Source organism: Rhinolophus ferrumequinum, chromosome 22 (assembly GCF_004115265.2).
Source record: "Rhinolophus ferrumequinum isolate MPI-CBG mRhiFer1 chromosome 22, mRhiFer1_v1.p, whole genome shotgun sequence".
NCBI classification, from domain to species: Eukaryota; Metazoa; Chordata; class Mammalia; order Chiroptera; family Rhinolophidae; genus Rhinolophus; species Rhinolophus ferrumequinum.
Window position 1 is genome coordinate 18,885,468 of NC_046305.1, and position 15,919 is coordinate 18,901,386.

The 15,919-nt window shown below is 41.8% G+C and overlaps 1 long non-coding RNA gene across 2 annotated transcripts in view; it reads left to right on the forward strand.

Annotated features, from left to right (window-relative positions):
- Positions 1-14,090, forward strand: part of LOC117014623 (uncharacterized) — a 184,470-nt gene extending 170,380 nt beyond the window's left edge. For both annotated transcript variants that reach the window (XR_004421554.1, XR_004421556.1), the window contains one exon: positions 13,814-14,090. This is a non-coding gene — a long non-coding RNA (uncharacterized LOC117014623). The remainder of the gene's footprint in view (positions 1-13,813) is intronic.
- The last annotated feature ends 1,829 nt before the right edge of the window (positions 14,091-15,919 follow it).

Below are 15,919 nucleotides of genomic sequence, written 5' to 3' on the forward strand. Positions count from 1 at the left end.
CACAATGTTGTCTCTTTCCTGGAATCCAAATAAGAGCCTACAGTATCTCTATCTACTTGAAGGAAGGGTTGGATTTAAACAAATGTCTCAATTTGAAAGGAGGAGGGAAAGTTTGGGGGAAGGTAAACTTGCATTTGAAGCTTTCACCCAGGTTTTTGTCAGACCTACATATACTTCAGGTACAGCTGGCCAGCTGAGATGAGAGCTGGCCTGCCTATAGACCAGGTGACCGTGACGGACAGGAAGAGAAGAAATAGAGAGAAGGACCATACTCATTTTGAGTTCCAGTGCTAGTTCACATGACTTTGCTTGGTTCTAAATCTCACTCTTCCAATTAAACTGGAGAGACTATCAAAAGTTTGTGTTCAAAACGGTTACATAGCCTGGAGTTTTGGACTTGCCTGAGCCTTCTTCATAGGGCTCTGTGATTCTCTTTTGTATGTGTGAATGTTCTTTGAGATGCACCGTGGGAGGTAGAGCAGGAGGAAAGGGTGGGAGGACCAGGGCACAGTGTTGGGGAATTGAAGAGTTAGTGGCCAAAACAGGTGATCTTGTCTGTGATCTCCCAGCTGTTCCTAACAGCTTCAATGCATCTCATAGGTTCATCAAAATGACACTGCGTTTCACTAGAACATGGCATACTAAGTGCAGTTATTCGAAAGCACAGCACAGGGAAGAAGTAAAGTCAGAGATGGCCAACAGGCAAGTGGAGACCTAGATCTCAATGGACCACTCATTCCTTAGGTGACCTTGAGCTTAACGAACTGTTCTTGGTCTGACTCCTCATCTGAGAAAGGAGATTATAGGTCTGCCTTCAAAGCTGACAGAGATGTTATGAAACTAGAGTAAGGTTATAATCATCAAACAATTTGTAAAACTGAAATAAGGTAATATTATTTACTGACAAATGAGGACAGTAGGGATCCCCAAGACTATCCTTCCTGCCCTCTACGTCCCATCTTGCATCCTTATCTTTTCGTTACCGAGTGTATCGGCCTCCTATTGAAATTCCCATAGGAATATAAGAAATTTCTTCCACTGCAATAGACTAGTGACTCTTTAGAAATAGTACCTAGCACAGGGACCCACATGCAAATATTTGTTAGATTTAATGCAAATCATTGAAGCTAATGTTTTGTCAGTGTCTGGAATACAAGGAGTTGGTGAGCAAAGAATACGTCACTTTTCTGCTCAAGGTCTTGCCCTCAGAGGTGAAGAACATATGACTGACTACTCCAATGCCCTTTAAACAAAATTCTATGAGTTTTTTAAATTATTATTATTAGTTTCAGGTATACAAAACAACATAGTGAGTAGACATTTCTTTACTTCACAAAGTGATAAACCCAATAAGTCTATTACCCATCTGACACTGTACATAGTTATTTTAAAACTCTTTCTCTATTTCTTTATATTTTCAGCCTACATCATTTCTTGGATTTCAAGTTCTGGCTTTCATTTAGCCGTTTTCTTTTTATCTGTCCTGGAAAAGCTGCTTCATGCTTCTCTGAGGGACAATGAACCATGTCTTCCTGGGATTATTAAATAGGTGTGACCTTATTCTATCCAGATCCTTGTATTTTATAGATGTACCACCATGGTACTCCAAGGCCTTGACTTTCCCAACTAAGGAGTCCTAATCTTTTTAGCCTGTTTTCATACAGAAGCCTCTCTCTCTTTCTTTTTCCTGAAGAAAGCCAACTGCCACGTGTACAAGATGTTTTACCACCTTATAACTATTACAGAAACCACCATCTCTCTCTGGAGAGCTCACAATTTGCTATATTAGACAGATGATGTCTCATCAAGAGTCATGTGTCAGAGACACTCCTGGATGAACACACTATCTCAAAGAAGGAATAAAGCTCTGTTTCTCCCCAGAGATTTCCTATTCCAAATAGGAACTCTTCCTCAGCTTTACCAGCTTACAGTGATGTCATCTTATGTCTTGACATGCACCAAGGTCTTTGGTGCCTTTGAACTTGTACAAATAGTTCCACATCAGTGATGGTGACTCAGAAGCCAATCTTTACAGCTGCTGCTCTGTGCTCCGGATGGCAGGGTAAGTGTTTCCTGAATGAACCCTGGGTAGTGAATGTATAGCAAGCCTATATTCATTCTCTCTCTCTCTCTCTCTCTCTCTCTCTCTCTCTCTCTCTCTCTCTTTCTCTCTCCCACTTCCCCTCTCCCTCTCCCTTTCCCTCTCATTCTCCCTCTCTCCTCCCTTCTTCCTTCCCTCCCTCCTTCTCAAAAAACGGTTATGGAGTGCTTCCTTTCATTTTTAGCTGAGGTTATATTGACAACTCTTCTAAACTTAGCATTTCCTGTTGCACACAAAATATCTGTAATTCAAAATAGCATGCTCCTTTCTGACTGCTTTCTCGCTAAGAAAAAAAACTTTGTCTTTTCTTTCAGGCCTCTATTTCATCTCCCTATACCTTGCTCGCTAAAGATGATTAAGAGAAAGTCATAACTACCATTGATTATCGGCTCTGTTAAGATACAGATCACCCAACTGATCAAGTGACCACGGGATAAATTATAAACTGAAGTAAATACTTATAATTAGGCATTTGAGCTGAACAGGGATCTAGGATAAGCCAATTTGGAATGTGGTTTGTAATCCTGCACAAACTTCCCCACTTCCCCCCATTATCCAGTTGTGGGCTCACTGTTAGGTAAATAATCTGTGGTGACTTTGGAATGCTGCGACCGCCAATTCGCCCCTTACTAGAAAACTTCCTCTTCTCTGCTTGGTGTCCTAAGGAAAAGTGATTCGGTTGGTTGCCTGAAGAAGGAACCCACTCCAGAGCTTTCAGGTTATTATGTTCTAGATCATGCATATCATCAAGTTCTTGTTACGTTATAGATAATTAAAAGTTGTTAGTTTAAGAGAAAATAATTTTTTTCTGACCTTGAACAAAGATAAACTCATTTAATAGTCACAAGTAACAAAAGCCTATCTAAATTTGACTTGTTCAAAAATTTCCTGTAGGAAATGGTGTGGAGGCTAATGTGGATGGCATGAGGCAAATTTGTGGAAACACTATCATGAATTCTTTTCTCATTTTTCTTGTCACTGGTTTCTTCTCACTGTTCTGGTAGATAGAAGACTTAAAAAAATCATCGGTCACACTGCACTATCAAACAGACTTGACAGAATAGTTTATCATTTTATGGGAAACATTTTTATCCCATCACCTGGGTCAGGATGGTTTTCCAAAGCTCCTGTGATTTGTGAACAAATATGTTCAAGATTAGGAAAGGCAGGACCAGCACAGCAGGCTGTGTGCTCAGCACATGGTGACATAGTTACTAGTCAAGACAGCGCACCTGAGCTACAACTGTTAAACCATACTGATGGCCTTTGGTTCAATTTGAGTTACCTCAGCATTTCATGAAACAGCTCAGACTTACTTCTGGAGAATTCTGTAACACTGAATTCTTTCAGAAGCTGTGCCTACATGCACAGATGTTTTTGTTAATTCAACACATATTTTGCATCAGATTAGAATAGTGCCAGGCACTATCATAGGTGCTGGACATGGGTGGTTGAACAATATAGACACAGTCTCTGCCCTTTTTGGTTCTTCTAGTCTAGAAGGGAAGGAAGACATGATTAATAACGTGCAACGGAAGAAAAAATACATAATTGTTATTGACTAAATTCAAACTTTCCTGTCTCAAGTAAATTAGTTCAACTGAATTCTACTTTTCCCTCTTCATTATCTATTTTATCTCCCACTCCATCATTCCTTTGCACGGCAGCTATAATATGGCCAAGTGACTACCCCAAAGGAGACTGGCCGAGGCTCAGCCTCCCAGCTTCTCTAGAGCGGTGCTTGTCAACCCCTACTACTTTCTTTCCTTCCACTCCAAAAAGTTATTTGAGACAGAGAAAGTTTTAACATCTACCCCGCAAAAGGAAATCTTTGTGTGTCTGTATGTCTACACAGTCATGCACCGCTTAACGATGGGGATACGTTTTGCAAAATGCGTCATTAGGCGATTTCATCATCATTTCCATCATAGAGTGTACTTACACAAACCTAGATGGCATAGACTACTACTGTAAGTGTATGTGCTCTGCTTTTATACGACTGGCAACACAGTAGGTTTGTTTACACCAGCATCACCACAAACACATGAGTAATGCCTTGTGCTAGGACTTTCCAATTGCTCCGACGTCACTGGGTGATAGGAATCTTTCAACTCCATTATAATTTTGTGGGACTTCTGTCATATATGTGGTTTGTCATTGACCAAATGGTCATGATGTGGCACGTGACTGTATATGGAGAATGGAAATCTTACAGATTATCTGTACAAACTCTATTTTCCAAATTGAGGCACTTCAATTGTCCAACTGTAGCCAAAATACCTACATCCCCAAACTCAGAAGGTTCTCTAGCAGATTAGTTAGGGTGTCAGACCCAGGAATATAAGAGAGAGTTTGTAGCTTGGGCCATCTGTGTGGTGTCAGATGAACGACCAGCATCACCCTCCCCTGAGTATTTGTCACCATTTAACATGATTAACTCTAAGTTTCCTATAGTTCTCATTTCCATCACAGCTGCTGTATGGCTCTGATAAGTGTGGGCACAGGGGTGTGGGAAGGGAGTCAAGGAGAGGAATGGAATTTCCATGGCTTTAGATTTGGTTTGCTTGACTGTTTTCAAACTCAGAAGAAATGTACAATAGGAAGTAGGTCGATTTTAGCAAAACTTTCTAGTGGACCTGGAAAGCAGTGGCCTTTGACATTCATCTAAGTAAATGGTAAATAGTTGCTTCTAAAATTGTTCATTGGCATAGCTGGTTGATAAAAGAAATTTTTGGCATAGATTTACTTCACCCCGGTAGAATAGAATCCATTCTCTCTCGGTAAGATGCATTTTGCCCTTGTTTACAACAGGCACATCCCCCAGGCTGTATGAACAGCATCAAATCAGGGCAAATTTGGTGGCTGCTACACATCTTTTCTACATCCTGAGTCAAGGCAATGTTTACATGACCCCTAAAGTGCTATTAAGTCATTCAATTCAAAAAGAAAATAAAAACCAATCTTTTTACAGAATGGACCGATTGATCTGGTAGCCCCTTGCAAATAGCCCCCTGTTTTTCACCATGCCACATAGGACAGATCGAATGCAGAATTGTGAAGCATGCAAGCCATGTCTTCAGTCTCCTCTTGCTTCTCCTTCCTAAACCTGAAACCCTTCTACTGGTCTTCTGGCCTCCACTCTGTCATTCTAGTTTCTTGACTGGACGAAGACTACCTTGCTACACAACTTGATCTGACATTTCTGCTCATTGTCCTATGTAAGTACAATTTACTGAACACTCGCTCCCTGTCAGATCCTCTACTAGACCCTTTCTATGATTGTCTCAAACACCATTAGGTAGGTACTGTTGTGATCTCTATTCGTCAGATTTTCTAAATGTTACAAACATTTTACAAATGCGTTACATAGAAAGCAGAACTCTTGCAACGCCGCCCCCAACCTCATCCACCTTGTTCTCAAACCAACCTCCCAGAGTCATCTTTGACTCTTCTCTTTCCCTCATTTCCACATCCAGTCCAATAAGAAGCACTGCCAACTCCACTTTTAATATCTGTCTCAAATCTGACCATTTCTTAGGACCTCCATTGTTATTCCCTAAATTTAAGGGAAACTTTGCATGGATATTTTCTCTCCCTTGACTATTCCTCTCTCAGACTTTCCCCTGGCTCATGCCATCTCTTCATTAAGATTTAGGTAAAATGTCCACCTCCTCAAAGCTCTTTCTGTGCCTACCGTATCTCTCCTCACTATCTCTTTATCTTCATTTAATTATTTTTATGGTAGCTTTTGCTACTTTTTCTTAATGCTCATTCTACTGTGTTTTTCTGTTTATATTCTACCATCCCTGGTAAAATGTAAGCTTCATGAGGGTAAGAAATTTGACGGTCTTATTGCCCAGAACAGGACCTGACACAGAGTAGACACTTCATAATACTTATGAATGAATAAACCAACAAGGAAACACAAGCCAGCAGAAATGAAGTCACTTGCCCAAGATTACACAGCTAGCACTTGGTAGAGCCAGGATTGGAGCCTTTGTCATTCTCTCTTAATTGCTATGCTACACTAAATGTCACTCTTTTTTCCTCCTTATCAAATTTCCCTTGCATCCTGGCCTCTTCATTCTGATTTCTCAAGAAATCCGGTGTCTAGTTTAATTCTCTATAAGTAAACGTCTTACTTCTTATAGGACGGCAGACCTCTTTTAAAAGGATGCCTGAGGATGGTAATTTGGCAATCCAAACAGATAAATCCTAACTCCAGTTAGAATCTCACTCACTAAGGAGGAAGAATTAGGACAGATTTTAGAGGGCTTTGGGGGAGGGAGACATGGGGACAACGAAGACTATGCTTCCATCAAATCAGATTAGGAAGGTGGATCCATCTATGCAAAGACCAGACTAATATCATCATCCCTTCACACATACCTCAAATACACAGTTGACCAAGATGTTTCATGCATATTATCTCCTATCCATTCTCAAAATTACCCTTCAAAATTAGTCTGTGAGATTCCTTATTCCTACTTCACAAAAGAAGAAAAGGAGTCTCAGAATGGGCACATGACTTTGTCCAAGGACGTCTGGCCAGCATGACAGAGCAGGAGATGTCTGCAGGTCTCTACTCACTGTACTGTGACAGAATTCCGTTTCCATCTTGTCCCTTTACCAGTGTGAAGCATGGAGATAAGGAATTATATATTAGCAAAGGGGAACAACTATGACATGTAGTTTATTGGGGGGGTGGGCGGTAAGAATCATCTTTTAATCCACAATAGAACAATTTTGTTATAGACTTGAATGCTGGTGCTATGGCTAAAAGAAAAGAAAAAAAAAGAACTTTTTATGCTTCAGAATTTCTGATAGTTTTCCCCAGTCCTAGTTTCCCCTGCTGAACGCCCTGTTTTCTCTGTGCAACTTCTATTTCATTGTGGATTCTTTTGTTCCTCCCTCCCTCACACCTATTCTCCTTCCCTCCTCCTCACTACTCCTCTTTCCTTCCTTCCTCCTTCCTTTCCTCCCTTCTTTTTTCCTTCTTTTTTAAATTGTTGGGCTAAAGTGGAGACAAAGGTAGAAATATTTTCTTGGCTCAAAGTTCTTTGGTCTCATCTCTTAGAGAATGATCCCAATTACTTGGGTTGCCAGTCCATATAGACTCAACCTCAGGCTAGTACTAGGTTTGTTCCTTCCCTAATAATGATAAGAACTTCCGTTTTATTTAGCACCTACTATATGGCATGCAGTGTGCTGATGGCTTTACATTTATTATGTCATTCAAATCTCAAAATACAGAATGAGGTATTATACCCATTTTACAGATAAGAAAACTAAATCTAAGTAATTTGTCCAAGCTCATACGTCTAGTAATTAACAGAACTAGATAATAAACTCATGGATGATCTGAAGGGGAATATAGTCAAAACTTGTTTAAACCACCTATCAGGTGTTGAAATTACACACATATATGTATCCCCATCTATCTCAGACATTGCTAATCATTCATGGTAACTTTACTGAGCCCAGAATCTTTCTTAGTCCAGCCTTTCAGGCCACCATTAATACTTGTTTAGAGTTGGCATGGAGATAAAACTGTTTGTCATCACTCCATTGTTTCATATCATCCAACTAGTCCTGATCTGTAAGACTAGAGATCTCATGATTCTGTTTTGGGTTTATTTTCTTGTTTTATAGTGTCATCGTAGTCTCAATATTTCAAGAACAGACCCACTGATAACTCCAAAGATGCTCTTCTTCATTTTCAGATTCACGCTGCCTTTCTAGTTTGAAGATCTGTGAGGTTCCCAGGAGCCACCCTCTTTGGTGGTATGTAAGCAGACCACTCAGCGTCCAAGGGTTGAAACTCCAGGCTATTTGGCAATCATCCATATGGCTAATTTGACATAACTGCCTTTGTAAAAAGAGCTATAGTGCATAGGATTTTGGATGCTACACCTGACAATGCTACATAATAAAGTAGCAAGTTTTTATGCCACTAGATCATAAAAGAGAAACAGATGGTCAAATATGTTTGACTGGTTTCAAAGAGGTGGCGTATCAGATCAAGCCACAAATGAAATATTTTGCACTTGATAACATCTAAATGAACAGCTTCACCTTTTTCATAATGTTCACTTCCACGAAGTGTGTCAGGGATTGTCAATTATTTCCTCCACACTTAGTATTTCAAGGCCCTTGAGGGGATAAGAAAGAAGGAGGATGGGAGAAATCCATCACAGATTGTAGCAGAAAGTTTATGAAGAGTTGTGCTGAATTAGGATCGGGAAGCAGATGGGAAAAAGGAAAGTGGGCCATAGCAGGAATGTCTATGACTCTGACTCCACCGTTGGCAGAAACTGCTCTGCTGTCTACCTGTTGAAAAACACTGTCCAGCCATCACTTTCCAGATTTCATCTATGGGTCTGCCACAGAGGCCTGAGCACTGCTCAGGGCTCCCCTCCCTGCACCTCAGTCCAGCTCCACCACATACCTGATGTGCAGTCTTCAACAAGTGATTGAAGTCCTCTGATTCTCATCTGTAAAGGGTTGATCCTCAACCCTCTTTGGAAATCAGAATCATCCAGAGAACTTTTTAAAATAGAGGGGCCCCTAGCCCACCCTGATGCAGATGATGTGGAAAGGACCTGAGCGAGGCATCAATATTTTGACAGAGGTCCTCAGGAGAGAATGAAAACAACCGGACCGGGTGATCTTAAGGTCCCTTGTGGCTCTGACCAACTTCGTGTCTCTGAGGTTCCAAGCCAACAGAAGGGTTAAGCAATGGGCTTACTGGGTGGACTCAGCTTTAACATACACACGTAGGGTCCTGTTGGGTCCTAAGGGTTTGGCTGGACAGCTCAGAGCTGCAGGTCCTTAAGAAAAAGCAAACCATGGAACGACCTCCTTGGTAAGAGTTCAAAATGTTTATCTGGCTGTCAGCATCAAGTGGGAGCTCAAAGTATTAGCAAGTCGCTGAAAGTGAGCTGTTAATTAGCGGAACGGCTGTACTTCATAGCAGAGGTCATTTCAGCCGTTTCATGATATTATAGCAGAGCTTCCTCTTGTACCTGGAGTTGTGGAGCCTTGTAGCCTGAGGTTTTTAACTTCCCACCAGCTCTCACAGCAAAAAGGAACTTCTCAAGGAAACTCTACAATGGCATTCCAAAGGAACAATAGAATTGGATTTGATTTGTTTAATTCTGAAATCAAGGTCACTAGAAAGTACCACAGCTCTTATTTGTGTGGTTTTGTTTTTTTGTGTTTTTTTGTGTTTTCTTTTTTTTTTTTATGTGCAACATCTTTCTTTTCATTTGATGGTCCTGTCATCCCCAGAACTGTGTATGTTACTGATCCTGCCTGTATTCAAAGCTGTTATTAAGTGGAGTCTTTTAGATTTTAGAGAAATGATAATGGTTCCAAAGATGACAGAAAGTGGCAGCTGGTGACAAAAAAACCCCTTGATAAGACGACAACAGTAAATCAAACTACCGCCACTTTTTCGTTTCATGTTTGTTAATACCACCTCGCCTTTTGAAGTTTAAAGCAAGGTTCAAAAAAGCCAGGTGCTGAATCATAATATTAAAGCAAGTAAGGAGCTCCATGAAAGCCAAGAGATCTGAGGGGGGAAAGCAACAAACACAGCTTTCAACTGCCTTTTGTCGGCCTTTCTGCAGATGTCACCAGTGGTTATCCCAGCAGAGGGTTCGGCTTGTAGCACTGCCTCTGGCTGATTCCCGCGCTGCGTTTCAAGTGTCAATCAAAAAGGAAGGACGCAGCTTAGGTCCTGGTCATTGTCCTGTGAAAAGAGCCAAGCATTTAACATTGATTTAGCTCCCTCAATATACAAAGATAGAGCCAGCTTTGTGCATCGAAAAGGGCCTTTGGCAAGGTTGCTTGTAGAGCAATTCCATTGCATCGGATGCGCCTTGGTTTAGCTGTCATACTGCGGTGTCTGGAGCCCTCTGAAAAGTTATTCAGGACTGAGCGAACAAATTAAAAAGAAATAACACGTTCCCTGCAACAGCGATGCCAGTGGTAGAAAAGGCCTGTTCGCATCTCTTGGTGTTGAAAACATTTTCGGTAATAACAATAAATATGCAGTGGTTTTGAAATGGTGAGGTAGAGCAAGAGAGAAAGGAAGCCGGAGGAGACCCGTGCTGAGCTGTCGGAGGGGGCAGCTTGCTTTGCAACATTTCTTCCTCCAGCTTCATTCTAGCCTGCTTGTGTCCCACGTGGCTTTCAGAGCAGAAAGTTTAAACCAGTTCCCTTTGTGCCTTACCTTGATTTATGTTTCTATTTCCTGTGAGCAGACTCCAGTTTGGCCAAATTTAGTGGGGCGGAAAATGTTTATAGCAGCATTTAAGTTTCACCAAATGGCCTTGTTGCTCTCGTTGCTCTTTTTCTTCATCTTTCCTTCTGTCTCCCTCTCCTCCTCCTTTTCCTTCTTCTTCCCCTTTCCTCCTTCATCTGTTTTTCTCCTCCTCCTCTTCATTCTTTGTCTTGCCTTTGTTGTTCTACACAATATTCAATGACAGAATTACAGCTTAGCTTGTGTTTTTCCTTTTCAACTGCTGGTCTGGCACCGTGTATGGACAGTCAGTCCCAAGCGATGTTACACTTCCCACTTTCCAACTCTTTTCTTCCTTTGCCACAAGAGTCACACTCCCTGAAATAGTATTACTAAGTACAGGTTTTGGGCTACTTGGTGGTTGACTCAGTTTAACAGCTGTGAGTGATGCTTCCCGAACGTCCATACACGCTCCTGCATTTCTCAGCTTTCTTTGCAGTTGGATGGCAGTCTTGGGATGAGATTGAGCTCATAAGAATGCGAACAAAGTGTTATACCTCTTCTGAGGTACTAACAATCAGTATATACCTAGTCCATTCTTTCTGACCCTTTAGAGGCTATGTGTTGAGATGGCCAAGAGCTAAGATAGAAGCAACTTCTATCTCTGAGTGAAGGCAAGCTACCCTGGAGAGACATCTGACCCCACTGGATTTTGCATGAGCAAGAAATAAACCTTTATTGGGTTAAACCACTGAACTACAGTTTCACCCATCCTGTCTGATAAACCGAGTTTAGCTAGAAGTATCCTGATTAGGCACTCATTTAAAAGGGGGTAGTTTTGAAATTGTGGGTAGGCATAGAGCATTTTCTAGCAGCCGGGCTAACCTATGTAAATATAGCAAGATGATAAATGGAAACACAACAACACAAAAATGGTTTGTTTTCCATTTAGCCAATTTTCTGAGTCCTCAACAATGAATAGGCTGTCATACTGAGATGTTACCTCTTCATTTATGCCCACCCCATCTTCAATTCCCTTGCCAAATTGTCCTTTAGTTGCGACCACCTGGCAACACCTTGTCTAAGAATTAACCACCATCGGCCTCTTTCATTCTTGAACCCAGGCTAGTGAGTAACTTACAGGAACTAAATCAACCGCCCTGATGAGTGCCACTGCTGATTTTTGATCTCTAGCCTCAGCTGCCCCTCACTACCAATTGGAAATTCCATCACATGTCCTTCTTCTACCATCTTCTTAGAAGATTGTATTACTTTCAATTTCACAGTGAAGCAATAAGATAATTGACATGGTTCCCTTAAAATACCATACATCTCCCACAACCTATTCTGTGCCTCTTTCCCCCGTCTCAAAGGAGTCCTCCTCTCATCCAAGGATGAGCCACATACCTGTCTTCTGGAACTTACCTCCTAGAGCTTTGCTCTATAAATCACCTCTTTTATTCCTGGAATTTCCATCATCAATGGCTCCATCTTCCCAGCACATAAACCAAGCGCTCTCTGTAGGCCTTTGGACAGAATGGCCTACGTTGGCATTTCCTTTTTCTCATTCCCCGGCTCTTACTTGACCCATAACAATCTGCCTCCTGGCTTCTCTATTTAAACTGCTCTGGCAAAGGCCACCAATGACCTCTGTGTTATCGCACAGACACATTTTGATCATCACCTTGCCTGCACCTGTCTATACCATGTAAACTTTTAACTGCTACATTCTCACCTCTTTCTCCAAACTTTGTTTCCCTGATGTTATTTTCTCCTGGCTTGTTACTCTCTTTGCTGGCATCTCCTTTTCAATCTCTTTTGCTAGACTCCTGCCCCTTTGAACACCATCCCTCCCCTGAATGCCGTCTCTCAAGCTCCAATTGTGGCCCTTTTCTTTGCCGACTCATGGTTTTTGAAATAGCCTTTATGGTGGTGGTTGGAATCTGGAAAAGATCCCGGTTAAAAAACTCAAAATCTTCTATTTATTAATAGCGGAATCTTCTTGACCTAAATTGTGGCTCCATGATAGAGTAGTAAGTTCCCCCAATACAATTGGGTTGTATAGTCTTGAAACAGAAATGACTCAGATTACACCAAGGAGTGGATCGCCACCTGTTTTTAATGGTGCTGGGCGTCTGTACAGAGCTTCTATAGAAGAAGTCTCTTAGATTTGTAAGAGACTTCCCTTTGCTGTCCAATGGTTACAGGAGTAGAGCTGGGGTTAGATGGAAAGTTGAGCAACTGGCTGCTGCTTCTTGCCCTAACACATTTGAAAATGCACTTGTTCCCTGTGAACTTGTGGACTCTAATGTTTATCTGGGGTTCAAGCTCAAGGCAATTCTGTGAGAGGTAAAACTATATACCTTCTTTTGCTTTGTTCCAGAGATGCATCCCTAAAGACTATCTTGCCTGACTCTTCTTTCTGCTTTATAGCTTTCCAACAGAAAAATCCTTTACTCCACTACCTCTCAATGCTTATTAACATTAGTTCGTAATTTTATGTGTGAATTTTTGGCTTCGGTTTGACTATAAACTCCCTGAGTCTGAGAGCATGCTCTGTTCCTTGTAGCTCTGACACTCCCATTCCCAGACACCCACACTTATGGACATATACCCACACTTATGTTGAATAAAGACGCAGGGAGAGTTTCCTCCTCAACTTTCTCCTTCCTGCTGTGTATGAGAAATACTTCTTTACTACAGGGATGATCCAATGCCTATATCCTTGAAAGAAAAGAAAGCATGTTGGTTTTCTCAGAAGCTGAACTTCCCTGGACATCTCCATGTGGCAACTAGTTGAACCCTTTTGACTGAAATTGCTAGTCTGGTAAACCGAGTCATAAACTTAAACTGATTGCTTCTCATAGTCCAAATGGGAACATGGGTTACATGCAGATACACATTGATTTTGTGACTTCCTCCCAGCCGTGATGACAATTCAGCTTTGATTCTTATGTTGTGAGTTATTTTCAAGCATTAACCAAGTTTTTCATCCACAACAGACAGCAAAGGCAATAAGTCTATAGCCTGGGAAAGGTGAAGTCACCGACCATTAAAAAAGAAAGAAGGAAAAATACCACAAATCCATGGTCCAACCAAAGAAAATGCCATATAACACGTGACTTTGCTTACCTGACTGGGTGTGTCAGCTCTGAGCCCTGGGAGCGTGCTGTGGGAGACTCGTTCAGAGATAGGAGACATCTACACATTGAGTTTATTAAAGATTTAAGGGGCCCTTTGGGTCTTTCCATCCAAAGACTATTGTCTTCTCCTAGCTGCTCTGCTATTGTGCCTCCTTAGGGCACTCCGTGTCACAGTGTAATGGAAGTCTGATGTAACCACATCTCTGGGCTTTGGTTACAACTTCTCATCCCTCCATTGTGCTCCGGAAATGGGGACCATTTATTGGGATTTTTAGGGGCGATTGATCATATCCCTACTCTCTCTCCTCCACATTCCTTCCTCAGATGTTCAGAGTGAAGCCTCTCAGACCCCAAGGAAGGTGGATCAAGAAAAGAATGGAGATCACTGCTCCCTTGACTCCTCCAAGGACCTGAACTTGAGAAGGTGCCTGAAGCCTCCAGAACTCTCGATAAGGTGCTAAAGCTCACGCAGAATGAATGGGGTAGCCCCACATGGATGCTCTCACTGTGGGCATCTCAGGTACTACAAATGGAGTCTGACCCTGGTACCTTCCCTCAGAATGACCCCTTTGCTCAGAAACCCTGGTACCTTCCCTCAGGACAACGACCCCTTTGCTCAGAAGACCAAGCCATAGCAAAGGGATCATGGACACTGCGTGGCCTTCTCATAGTTGGCCAGCACTGGCTCTGCTTTTGTCTGAGCCACACTTCTTGGATCTCTCTAATGATTGCTGGTAGCACTCACCTCACTCTGTGTCTCTAGCATGTGTAGGTTTTGTGCTCCTTTGATTCACGGACAACCAGGAAGGTTGTGTTTACCTGTCACCCAAACAACCAAAGGAATATAAAGGGGGAGGAAAATGAATCAGATCACATAGTCACATAAAATCAAAACCAATCTAAATCTTCCTCTAGCATTCTGATTGAATCCAGTCTTTAGTGTCTTCTGAAAGGAAATTTACGCAGGGGTGGAGAAGTAGGATGTGAAGGGAGCAGAAGGGAGAGTGGTGCATTTCAATACAGCCTGTGTGAGCTGTGTCCACTCATACCAAGACCTGGCCTTGCTCCTATTTGATTTATTGCAATTCATCACAGCCGTCAAAATTGGTATGAAAATCTGCATTCCACCTGGTCTGGAATAAACTAGCCACTAGGGAGGTGGGCAGATCAAATACTTTCATTCTGGTTCCATTTGGTCTTTGCTAGATCAATAGCAGAGACAGATATGTTATTGAGGTTATTCTCTTGATAATACATCGATGCCTTCTTCTGCTTTCCACCTCTGAAAATCAACTAAAAATGAAGAGGTTACCTTGGCCTTCCAAAAAGGCAGAAGAGGCACAGCTTTACAGGCAGAACTATGGATCCAAACTGCCAGGGAGCAACCTTGGCTCCACTACCCACTAGCCGAGTGGCCTTGGGCAATCTTAACCTCGCATACCTCAGCTGTAGAAGAAAGATGGCAGTAATGATAGCACCTGCCTCTGGTGCTGTGTGAGGATTAAGATAATGCACATAGAGCACCTGAAACAGTACCTGGCACCTGGCATCTACCAGCTGGTCATTGATATCACTATTACTATTATTTTACTATTTGCAGTAGCCGGGATATAGAGTCAGCCTGGGTGTCCGTCAATGGATGAGTGAAAGGAGAAGGAGTGGGGCATGTGTACGGTAGAATATTGCTCAGCCATAAAAAAGAATGAACTCTTGCCATCTGCAGCAACATGGATGGACCTGGAGGGTACTGTGCTGTGTGGAGTGGGTCAGACAGAGGATAGGTGCCGCATGATTTCATGTGTATGTGGAATCTAAAGAACAGAACAGACAAACAGGCAGAAAAGAAGCAAACTCGTGGATGCAGAGAACATTTTGATGGTTGCCAGCGTGGGAGGGGAGTTGGTTTGGGGAGGTGACACAGGGGAAGGAATGAAGACGTACAAATTGGTAGTTACATAATAGTCATGGGGATGTAAAGTATAGTATAAGGAATATAGTCAATAATATTGTAATAACTATGTATGATGTCAAGTGGATACTAGATTTATTGGAATGATCACTTCTTAAGTTATATAACAGTCTAGTTACTATGTTGTACAACTGAAACTAATATAATATTGTATGTCAACTGTAATTGAAAAATAAAACAATTCTTAAAAAAATAAAAATAAGATATTAATTATGAATTGTTTCCAGGAGATGAGATCTTGATGTCACCTCCACAGGACATAGGGAGCAGTGGGGAGGGGGGAACGGGGAGCGGGGAGGGATTTCAAAGGCAAGATGTGTGCATCTGGAGAAAGAGCATGAAAGTAAATACCAAACAAGAGAAAAGGGAGCAAACCATACATCTCCTGATAGTGTGGAATGAGCACCTGCTCACAAAACTTTACCCAAGAAATGGGCTTAGGGAATCATCCAAAGAAAGTT